The sequence below is a fragment of the Spinacia oleracea genome, chromosome 3 (genome assembly GCF_020520425.1).
Source record: "Spinacia oleracea cultivar Varoflay chromosome 3, BTI_SOV_V1, whole genome shotgun sequence".
In the NCBI taxonomy this organism is placed as follows: Eukaryota; Viridiplantae; Streptophyta; class Magnoliopsida; order Caryophyllales; family Amaranthaceae; genus Spinacia; species Spinacia oleracea.
The window spans coordinates 144,633,307-144,644,742 of record NC_079489.1 but is presented as its reverse complement, the minus strand read 5'-3'; the positions used below and the strand labels follow the sequence as shown (position 1 = coordinate 144,644,742).

The window sequence follows — 11,436 nt, the reverse complement described above, 5'->3', positions numbered from 1 at the left end:
ATAATAATTATAATATTCAAAATTAAAATCCAAGAAAAAAATTTAAATTATTAATTTTAAAATTAATTAAAATTCCTTGAACTGAAAAACTCAAATTAAAATTTAAAACGCGACAATCGTAACAAGACGAGCACGTGGGCTTGCGCCCAAGCCCCGTCGAGTGTTCGTGTATCAATACGCAAGCAGGCCACACGCAACGCAGTAGTGCGGGCCACGCTGCGCGCGCCCGCTCGCTCGTCGCGCCTGCTTGTCTCGCGTTTGCTTGCTTGCTGGGCGTGGCAGCGCGCGCTGTGGCGCAGCACGCTTGCTGCCCACACGCGTCTGCCCGATGGCTTGCGCCTTGGTCCTTCGCCCTTGCCCACTCGCCCATATGCGCACAGCACTCGACACAGGGCAGCGTGCTGCCTTGTGCTCGTGTGCCATGGCTCTTGCTCGTTGCATCGTACCGCATGGGCGACGAGCTCCCTTGCTCGTCGTCGCATGCCCGCACTATACAACACCCCTTAAGGGTAACACGTAGCGTCCATTGCTTTGTGCGTGCAAGTTTTATGAGCGAATTGCATAAAAATTAAAACTTTTTATTTCCAAAATTAATGACAAATTAATAAATCATATTAATTTCATAATTTTAGGGCGAAAAATCGAAAATTTATTAATCAATTAATTTTCGATTAACATGGATTCAAATCTAGGTCATAAAAATTAAAAATTTAACATAAATTAACAATTTTTATGGTGGATTTTAATCATTGGTACCTAATTAAATTATTAATTAATCATGAAAATCAAATCAATTCTAAATTATTCGAATTTCAACAAATTAATCATAATTACAAATTAGGTTGTATAATTAACAAGTCTAGGCATTCATAATCGTTAAACATATACAGTAGGTCAATAAAAAACTCAAGATTTATCAACAAGAATCGCAAATACTTAATTTAACATCTTAAATTTACAAACTTTTGCGTTCGAAAAACTAAAACCTCCGAAAAGTCATAGTTAGGCTTCGAATTTTAGAATGCCTTTTACATGCGGAATTGACACAAAATCACTCGATTTGGATGAGTAACGAAGAAACTGCAGAAAAACTGCGTACATATAATTAAATAAACGCAATTTGCAATTAATTACGAAAATTAATCACCCCTTTAATTCATTGCAAATTTGTTAGATTTAACCATGTTCATGCAATTTAGATTATGAAAATAATAAGAGGCTCGTGATACCACTGTTAGGTTATGATACATATGAATAAACATAAATCATGCGGAAAAACCATAAAGCCAGGAAACATATTATTTACACATAATCATTTAGCATAATTTAGATGCATACACTTTGTAGCGTGCCCTCCCTAGCTGCGCCCGAACCGAACAAGAACAAGTCTTTAGGACTCCAAGTGTCGTCCCTCCGTAGATAGTCCACAGCACGTCCGGATCCGCCTTAAGCTTGACCAACTAGAATCGCCCTTAAGGTTACTAGGAATTTCGGCTATTTGGGTTGCAAGTGTTTGGCTGATTTTTGCTTGAAAATCTTACCTTTTGAATACTTCAAATCTCAATATAAATATGTGACCCTAGGCACCTATTTATAGAGTTTATGGAAAGGAATTATAATCCTACTAGGATATGGATTTATTAATTAGAATCCTATTAGAACTCTAAATAATAAATTTAATCTTTTAGGATTAGGATTTAATCAATGCACGAATTTCAATAGGATTAGGATTCGTTACGAACACGAGCGTCGTACGACCACGAGGGAAGCACGCACCGCGCAGGCCTTGCGGCCCACACGCATGAGCGCTGCCTCGCAGCCCACGAGCACGCTCAGCGCGCGCGCCAGCAGCCTTACTGGGCCTGGCCTTGCGCTGGGCCTGGCGAGGCTTGTGGCCTTCGTGTTGGGCGCTCGGCTTGCTGGGCGTGGGCCTGGCTTCGTGCTGGGCCTTCGTCTAGCAAGCCTCGTCCGATGCTAATTCGTACGATGCGCTTCCGATTAAATTCCCGGTTCCGGAATTCATTTCCAAAACGAACAATATTTAATATTTCCGATTCCGGAATTAATTTCCGTTTCGAACAAATATTTATATCTCCGTTTCCGGAATTATTTTCCGATTCCGATAATATTTCCGATTCTGACAATATTTCCGTTTCCGGCAATATTTCCGATTCCGGCAATATTTCCATTTCCGATAATATTTTTCGATACGTACCATGTTTCCGTTTCCGGCAACATCTACGACTTGGATAATATTTATATTTCCGATACGATCCATATTTCCGTTTCCGGCAATATCATCGTTTCCGGAGTATTCATTTCTTGCTTGTGACGATCTCAGCTCCCACTGAAACCAAGATCCGTCGATTCCGAATATCCATAGATGGAGTATTTAATTCCATTAAATACTTGATCCATTTACGTACTATTCGTGTGACCCTACGGTTCAGTCAAGAGTAAGCTGTGGATTAATATAATTAATTCCACTTGAACTGAAGCGGCCTCTAGCTAGGCATTCAGCTCACTTGATCTCACTGAATTATTAACTTGTTAATTAATACTGAACCGCATTTATTAGACTTAATATTATATGCATACTTGGACCAAGGGCACTATTTCCTTCAATGAGTTCTTCGGATTGGAGACGCACCCTAGCTGAGGAGGTCACAGAGATGGTATGGGAAGTTAAACCTTTTACACTAGTTTATGTTGATGTTAGTGATAAATAGCCATAAATGTAATTTTTTTTTTTAAAATAGTACTCACCAAGGTCATTAGTAGTACCATATGAATGGGATTGATGTTGTTTGGTACTCTCAGTAGTGGAATAATTATCAAATTTTGGTTTTTTGGTACCTTTTCCACTAGTTTATGTTGATGTTAGTGATAAATAGGCATACATGTTTAAATAGTCATAAATAGTACTCACCAAGGTCATTAGTATTAATACTCAAATTTTAAAATAAATGTTGGAAGTGAGTTGGGTTTGTTTATGAATTGGGTTTGTGTTTATATTTAGGTTATGGGGCAGCTTGCACCATTATTGCAAGCTCTCCCGGGCGTTTCCCGTGGGAGAGGGGTGATTGAAAGAGGAATGAGGTCGTACCATGCTAGCGATCATTTGACGATAGATTTTGACGGTGTGGCTACGTCGGTGGACAAGTCTGTCAATAAGGTGCTTACAGAGTTGCGTGTCGGTGGAGATTCCGATGTGGAGTTGGAGCCGTCTCATGTGGGACGAGTATTTGCACATAATAATACCGATCCCACTTCTACTCTGGCCCCTCATGGAAGTGTGCCAGTTATGAATCCCCTAGACAAGGTCAGCCATGGTGATGTTCCTTTGGTCCACACTGATGATGTTCTAGGTGTAGCACTTGAGCCTGAAATAAGCACAAGCCAGCCACAACCACATGCTGAACAGCCTTTAGAGCAGCCGGTCGACCAGACACAGCAATAGGGACAGGTTCAAGATGGTGATGGGCCACCTACAGATGGAATGTCATCGGAGAAGGTGGGACATATGGGGGGAGGTCAGACCGAAGAAGACGAGGATGCTGAAGACATCGGTGAAGAGTCGGTAGAGGATGATGGTGTGACTAAGAAGGATATATGGGGCAAATAAGAGGGATGATGATGATGATGGACCAGCTAACGGTCCTGTGCAAGGAACGGTTGCAGCACCGGCCACGGAGAACACCGCTGAAGAGAACTCCTCCTCTGAAGATAAGAACACTCAAGAGAACACCACTCAAGGGAACCCCACTGAAAGACCACTGATGAGAACTCCACAGCAGAAAATTCTAAAGAGAATCTCCAACCTGATGATCAAGAACGACCACGGAAGAAATTGATCCTCAGGATACCGAGAACAAATCCAAAAGCACGCAATCACTAGAGGAAAAAACGTCATAAGTTGCCCTTAAAATAGGCTTATAAGTTGCCAATTACAAGGGAAACATATGGGGGGTCACTTTTGTGAAATTATCAAAAGTTGCCCTTAACAAGGGCAACTTATAATCTTATAAGTTGCCCTTTTTTGCAACAAGGGCAACTTATGTGAAACTTATAAGCTGCCCTTGTTGCATACAAGGGCAACTTATAAGCTTCACATAAGTTGCTCTTGTTTGAAACAAGGGCAACTTATAAGCTTCACATAAGTTGCTCTTGTTGCAAACAAGGGCAACTTTTGAGTTTATTTTTTTTTTTTTTTAAAAAAAAAATCTGCAATATAATTCCTGTTATTTTGCAATATAAAATTCTGTTTCACCAAACATCCAGCTTGACATTCCTCAAAAATGATATAAATTTCAAATTTCCAATAATATTACCGAATTAATTCAAACGTAATTAATTAAATCGATAAATAACAAAATAATGTAAGAGTCACGGATAACTACAAGCCTGCTCTATTTATTACACTTATTACACTGAGGGTAGTTCACAATCGTTGAAGTAAGTAGCCCACTTGTCTCGAACTTCATCCAACTCCTCTTTGGTAAAGGGCCCCTCCCTTGGAGTTGTGAAAACCTTTAAAAGAACAACGTACATGCAAATCAATAAATTAAATTAAGGTTCATATGCGAAAACAGAAATTATATTGGTCGCGAAAACAACTTTCTGAGTGTACTAAGATTCATTTCAAGTTCTTTATGCACATGTAAGGCTCACTTATAGATCATATTTGGCCAAAAATGGCATTTTCGATCCCCAAATATCAGCAAATGAACCTAAGTACACTTTCTAAATCTTTTTCATGATTCATATGATTAGTTATATGTTTATAAGACTCATTTCAAGTTCGTTATGCATGCTTATGGGTCATTTGGGTCGATATAGGTCATTTATGGCAAAAAATGGCATTTTCGATCCCAACTACCAACAAACGAACCTATTTCCACATTCTAACCCTTTTTCATGATTCATATGATTAGTTATATGTTTATGAAACTCATTTCAAGTTTGTTATGCGAGCCTAAGGGTCATTTCGGTCGATATAGGCCATTTATGGCCAAAAATGTCATTTTCGATACCAACTACCAACAAACAAACCTATTCCCACATTCTAACCATTTTTCATGATTCATATGATTAGTTATATGTTTATGAAACTCATTTCAAGTTCGTTATGCAGCCCTAAGGGTCATTTGGGTCGATATAGGTCATATATGGCCAAAAATGGCATTTTCGATCCCAACTACTAACAAACGAACCTATATCCACATTCTAAACCTTTTTCATGATTCATATGATTACTTATATGTTTATAAGACTCATTTTAAGTTCGTTATGCACGCCTATGGGTCATTTGGGTCGTTATAGGTCATTTATGGCCAAAAAAGAAATTTTCGATCCCAACGACCAACAAACGAACCTCTTTCCACATTCTAAGCATTTTTCATGATTCATATGATTAGTTATATGTTTATAAGACTCATTTCAAGTTCGTTATGCACGCCTAAGGGTCATTTGGGTCGATATAGGTCATTTATGGCCAAAAATGGCATTTTCGATCCCAACTACCAACAAATGAACCTATTTTCATATTCTAAACGTTTTTCATGATTCATATGATTAGTTATATGATTATAAGACTCATTTCATGTTCTTTATGCACGCCTATGGGTCATTTGGGTCGATATAGGTCATTTATGGCCAAAAATGGCATTTTTGATCCCAACTACCAACAAACGAACCTATTTTCATATTCTAAACGTTTTCATGATTCATATGATTAGTTATATGATTATAAGACTCATTTCATGTTCTTTATGCACGCCTATGGGTCATTTGGGTTGATATAGGTCATTTATGGCAAAAAATGGCATTTTTGATCCCAACTACCAACAAACGAACTTATATTCAAATTCTAAACCTTTTTAATGATTCATATGATTATTTATATGTTTATGAAACTCATTCCAAGTTCGTTATGCACGCCTAAGAGTCATTTGGGTCGATATAGGTCATTTATGGCCAAAAATGGCATTTTCGACTCAAATTACCAACAAACAAACCTATATCCATATTCTAAACGTTTTTCATGATTCTTATGATTAGTTATATGATTATATGATTATTGCTGATTTTGGGTGAGCAAAGATTTTGGCTAAGCAAGGAGATGATCATCACACAGTTTCTGCTGTTGCTGGATCTTTTGGTTACATGGCCCCAGGTAAAATATCTAGATTATTCTTCTACGGCCAAAATTTTCATGCAGTATTTACCGCGAATTAGGCAAATTTAGCTTTTAGGACATTTCAATGCCATAATCTAACTATATACTAAACTACATAATAAACTGACAGTGAAGTGTGTGACATTTGAATTTGAATTGCAGAATATTTCCACACAACCAAGGTGAATGAAAAGATTGACATCTACAGCTTTGGAGTAGTTCTACTCGAGCTAGTAACGGGGAAAGAGCCACACATAGGAGATGAACACACAAATCTTGCAGAATGGACATTGAGGCATTACAACGAGGGAAATCCAATCAAAGATGTTCTTGATAAGGAAGTGCAAGAGCCTTGTTATTTGGAAGAGATGATCTATGTGTTCAAAATAGGGTTGATGTGCACCAGTGCATTACCTATTTATAGGCCAACAATGAAGGAGCTTTTGCAAATGCTTCAACGACGTAGCATTTTAGAAAGTTCTGGAGGAGCAAAGGCAAAGAATGACCACGATGTTTCCCCTCTTCTAGGGGGTCAAAACTATAACTCTAGTTGTAAAAATAGCAAGAGGTCAGTAGAAGAAGATGTCTACAACATGGTTTGAGTTAGTAGTTTAGTACCCATGCATGACATGTGTTTGTTGTATTTCTGCAGGATAAGATCTAGATACCTGAATTTATTGTAAAAGAAGTATATCTTCTTTTTTTCTCTCCCAAGAAGATAAGTTGAGAGTAATGCTACGAGTTTGATTCTACAATTTCATGAATGATTTAGTCACTGTAGTCTCTAGGAATGTTTATATCAATGTTCTGAGTTCTATTCTCGCATGCAGCTACTGCCATGCCTCCTTTGCGGCAACATAAAACTAAAAAGTTAAATTCCCCAGACCCACTATTTTCCCACAAGTATATTATGCATAAGAAATCCTCGATTTTACAATGCATTGCAGATCTGCTGCTGATCGCAGTGTAAATCAACAGTAGATCTGATTAGCTTTTGATATGATCAGCTACTGATCTGCTGCTGCTGATCTGTTGCTGATCAGATCAGAAGCTGATCAGATACGCTGCTGATTTACATTGCGATTTTCAACGAGTTACACTGCGATTTTCCGCCTTGTACAATGCATTGGATGTACAATCGACTCGATTATACTATCAATTTATATTATAAATATACTAGCAAACAAACATGAATGTTGCACAAGTAACCGATTTGTTCAGAAAATAGAAGGGAATAATGAGAAAAAGAAGAAGACCTCGGCACTAGGTTCAAAGTTAGGTCCAACTAGGTGGCCGGAGCGCAGTAGAAGCCTGTCGAGGTCTCTGGTGCGACTGTTGGAAGTAGATTCCACCATTGGAGCGTCCTCGAGTTCAAGAATATCTGAATCAGTATGCATAAATTTGGGTGATCCTCGAGGTCAAAACAAAACAGACGACTTCAAGCCATCACAAAACATAATATTATAACCATCCTTTATCTTTGGCATACTCTAGGAATAACCTGCAAAAGATTACAACTTCAAGCTATCACTAAACAGAATATCTACTCTACAGACTACAGCAACCGGAGCCTCAAAGCATTAGTATAGACGTCAAAGCTTTATAAAGTTACCATCTAGAAAAATTATGTGGTCCTGTGATGAGTAGATTCTTGCAGCTATGTCCTCTCAAGTGCAAGAAGACAGACATCAATCATATCTATTCAGAAACATATTTTGTACAAGTTTAATTATCAAAACTGCAGATGCAAAATTCAGCTACATAAGGAGATTAATTACAATCACGTAATTGAGAAAGTATCAGCAAACCGGTCACTGGATACTTCTTATATTTTTTTTAACAGGTGAGCCAGTCACTTAATTGAGCAATGTAGAAGGAACCAAGGCACTTAGCAAGGCAATATTCAGGGGGAGCTTGGGCAAGACTGATAAAAAAAGGCATCGAAATTATCTAATAAAAAACCCAAAAGCGATTGAACCCGTCAAAAATTCAGTACAAAAAATCAAAATAGGAGAATGTCACAATCCAACCAAATCAAACATCAAACAATCACAAATTTAGTAAACTTAGTAATATATGAAATAAAATTTTAAATTCCAACAACATTACTCAAATAAACCATAACACATCTGTTACACCAAAAGCAAATCCATAAATTTGTAATTAAAATAGTATTATGAACTTGAATTACCAATTTTAAACCCTAAGATGCGAATAAAGAAAACAAATGCAATTGATTAGTTACGAATACAATTATATAAAGACTGTCGAGCCTATTTGTTCAATTGACTAATAAAACATAATCGTGAGAAAAGAACGTCATACCTCCAGTTTCACCTGACCTTCAAATAGAGGAAAATATGAGATTCCAGTCACGAATCTTTGTAAAAATCTTCCTTCACTAGCAAATTGACAATAATTAGAGTCACAAATCTTCAATCGAATGTCAAAGAAAATTTTCGAGAACCCTAAGTTACATAGTGAAAGAGGTGGAGTAGATGCAAGCTAGGTAGGGAGAGAGAAGGAGATGTGAAGCAGTGAAAGGGAGAGAAGCTCAGAAATGATGCGCTTTTCCTTCTCTTTTCCTTCTCAGCGGATTTTGTATTCATTAAAAAAAAGGCATAAGAAAGCTTTTTTAATTTTTATCATCTGATGGTATCAACTAACACTGATATCCTTGCCAAAAGAACAATATTAGTGAGCTGAGAATTACTGATCAGTGATCACATAAAAAGTTATCACGTTTCCTAAAACAAGGTTGATTTATATGATTTCCGTTCCTTAAATATGAACAAGACGGACAACTAATTTCAGACAGACAGAGTTTCAGACATGTAGACATACTATATTTTCTAGTTACAAAGGATGAGATATTTCGAAAATAGAAGCAGGATATCAGAGTGAATACAGGTTGAATGCAGATAATGTATTCAACTTGAGTAAATATACAGAGTCAAGAGGTTCTGAACAAGTTATACAAAATAAACTAAAATAACTGAATTAAAAGTATTTAAGAGGTCATATAATTGTCCATAATCTAATTTCTAGCTATAGGGTACTCTGATTTCCTTATTTTTCCCACTATCTCATTAATTCTTTTACAGGGAACCAAAGCTAAATACATAATCCAAATTTGGCTGACATTTTGGAGTGAAAGAACTGGGTGCTGAATCTTGACAAACAACTTCAATTTATCTAAAAAGACAGTCTCCTCCAAGAATAAGCAGGATATCCAGGAGTAAAAACTGCATCCTCTAAACTTGTAAATTATGTAAAAGAAGCCAAAATTCGAGAAAATCAAATAAAATTTCATCAACAAAAGTATAAGATTCTTAATATTCGACTAACATCAAACATCTCAATAGTGCTTTAAATTATCGAAAGAAAAACAGACCCAAATCCCTAAATCAACAGTATATAACACGCCAAATTCTAGAAATGTAAAAATACATCAATATGAGATTGAAATAGGGAAAATCAAATACAAACCACAATCCAAAATTCAATCAAAGTTGCGCACAATAGATAGAGATGTAGAGACAAGAGCGGTCATAATTACCAGTATTGAGGAGAGAGAAAATTAGATGAGAGGGAATTCGACGACTGCGAAGAACGAAGATCTCCGGCAACACAGAGCGAAAATGAGAGAGAGTCGAATGTCAAACGAGTTCTACCGCCACCATCGATGTAGAACTCAAGGATGAATACGAGGATGATGAGGAAGAGATGACCCGTTTTTTTATTTTTTTTTATTTTTTATGTTGAAGAATAATGTTTAATGCTCAAAGCCAAAAGGATGCGCTTCAGCTGTACTTTTTTTATTTTTTATTTTTTATTTATTTCTTGGCCAATCAAGGGATGCTCTTATTGAATAAGGGCAACCTTTAAGAGGCCACCTTTAATGATTTTTCTACTAGTGAATGGGCAGAAGCGAGTGAGAATGACAACACTTAATAGTGCCGTAGTAACTTATGTGGAGTCATACAATCCTAAATGGACAGAGGAGTACGTTCTTAAATTGTTAAATTTGTATTACTAACATTCCTTGTTTGTGTTTTGATATGATAATCATTTGTATATGTTTAATTGATTTGCAGGGGGGCCATGCTGATCGAGTGTGACGGTAATGATGCAAATCGGAAGATGTGCTACTCAGTTGTGCGTCCTAGGGAGTATGTGCATTCCCAGTACGTTCGTGCCGTTGCAAACATATACAACAGGGAACGGGCTAGGGAATACCCAAAGAATTCTCGCAGAATCATGCTGGACTCCTCATTTGCAGTATGTTTTCGTCCTATGCAGCATATATGAAATCAATAAAATGAGTTCACTAGTATTTTTATTAATTGGTTGTTGTGCTTTATAGTATCAGAAATTAAAGACGAGGGAAACATATGCTGGTCTGCTGAAGAAGTGGTCCACTCCTCTCCAAAATATTGTGTTAGCTGATATCTCTGTGGTAAGTTTAAGTAGTCCGTTTACTCCATTTTAAGAATTCCGATTACTCCATTTTAATCATTCCGCACATAATAGTAATGATAATATATTCCAACATGTGTGTGACTATTCGTGGACTCATCATGACTCAGTGATGAGGCTGTACTTCAACGATTGGAAAATTACTTCCTACATGGCATATATGTTGAATAACTGCGCCCTTTTTGGTCAGTTCGGGGTGTGTCATTTATGTGCGACGTCCTTGTACATTTGGTTTTTACAGCTTTTGGTGTATTAATTGTCCGCGACACACAGGTATATATGAGATTTGTAAGAATTTGTAATTCACATGTCCAGGTCTATGTTCCAGTTGTGGACAACGAACATTGGTGGTGTGTTGCTTTTGCACTGAAAGACCAGAAGATATGGTTCATTGACAACATGTATACTAATCCTACTTCCGAGCATTTTAGGGATGTAAAAAAATTGGTATCTGATCATGTGATATGTACTTTTTACTTAACCTGGTTTGGTGGGCGTATAAGAATATTGTTTAAAATCATTTTATTGTACTGACATAATACGGTCTACTCATTCCAGATACCAGCAATGGATTACGTTCTACATGGCAGGGACACATAGTACAATGCATCTGTTGTCTGAAAGCAGAAGCAAATGCATACTTGGCCCTTGGACTCCATTAGCTTCCCTGATTACAACGACAAGTATTGTTTTTTTCCCTTTTATTCTTCGATTAACCAATTGATTCCTCCTAACCACCTTATGTGTTACTAATATGTCCTGCGTGGCTTTGTAGTCAT

At 37.2% G+C, this 11,436-nt stretch overlaps 1 long non-coding RNA gene across 3 annotated transcripts; it reads right to left on the bottom strand.

The window, feature by feature from the left end:
* Positions 1 to 4,299: 4,299 nt before the first annotated feature.
* LOC110804519 (uncharacterized) lies at positions 4,300 to 9,999 on the bottom strand. 3 transcript variants are annotated; one of them, XR_002537750.2, is made up of 5 exons: positions 9,738 to 9,999; positions 8,504 to 8,579; positions 7,791 to 7,876; positions 7,435 to 7,679; positions 4,300 to 4,530 (listed from the first exon to the last, which is right to left on the bottom strand). It is a non-coding gene; the product is annotated as an uncharacterized lncRNA (long non-coding RNA). The 3 variants fall into 3 exon arrangements; XR_002537751.2 differs by lacking the exon at positions 7,791 to 7,876 and having other exon boundaries at positions 9,738 to 9,978; XR_002537752.2 differs by lacking the exon at positions 7,791 to 7,876 and having other exon boundaries at positions 8,504 to 8,574; positions 9,738 to 9,978.
* Between the last annotated feature and the right edge of the window lie 1,437 nt (positions 10,000 to 11,436).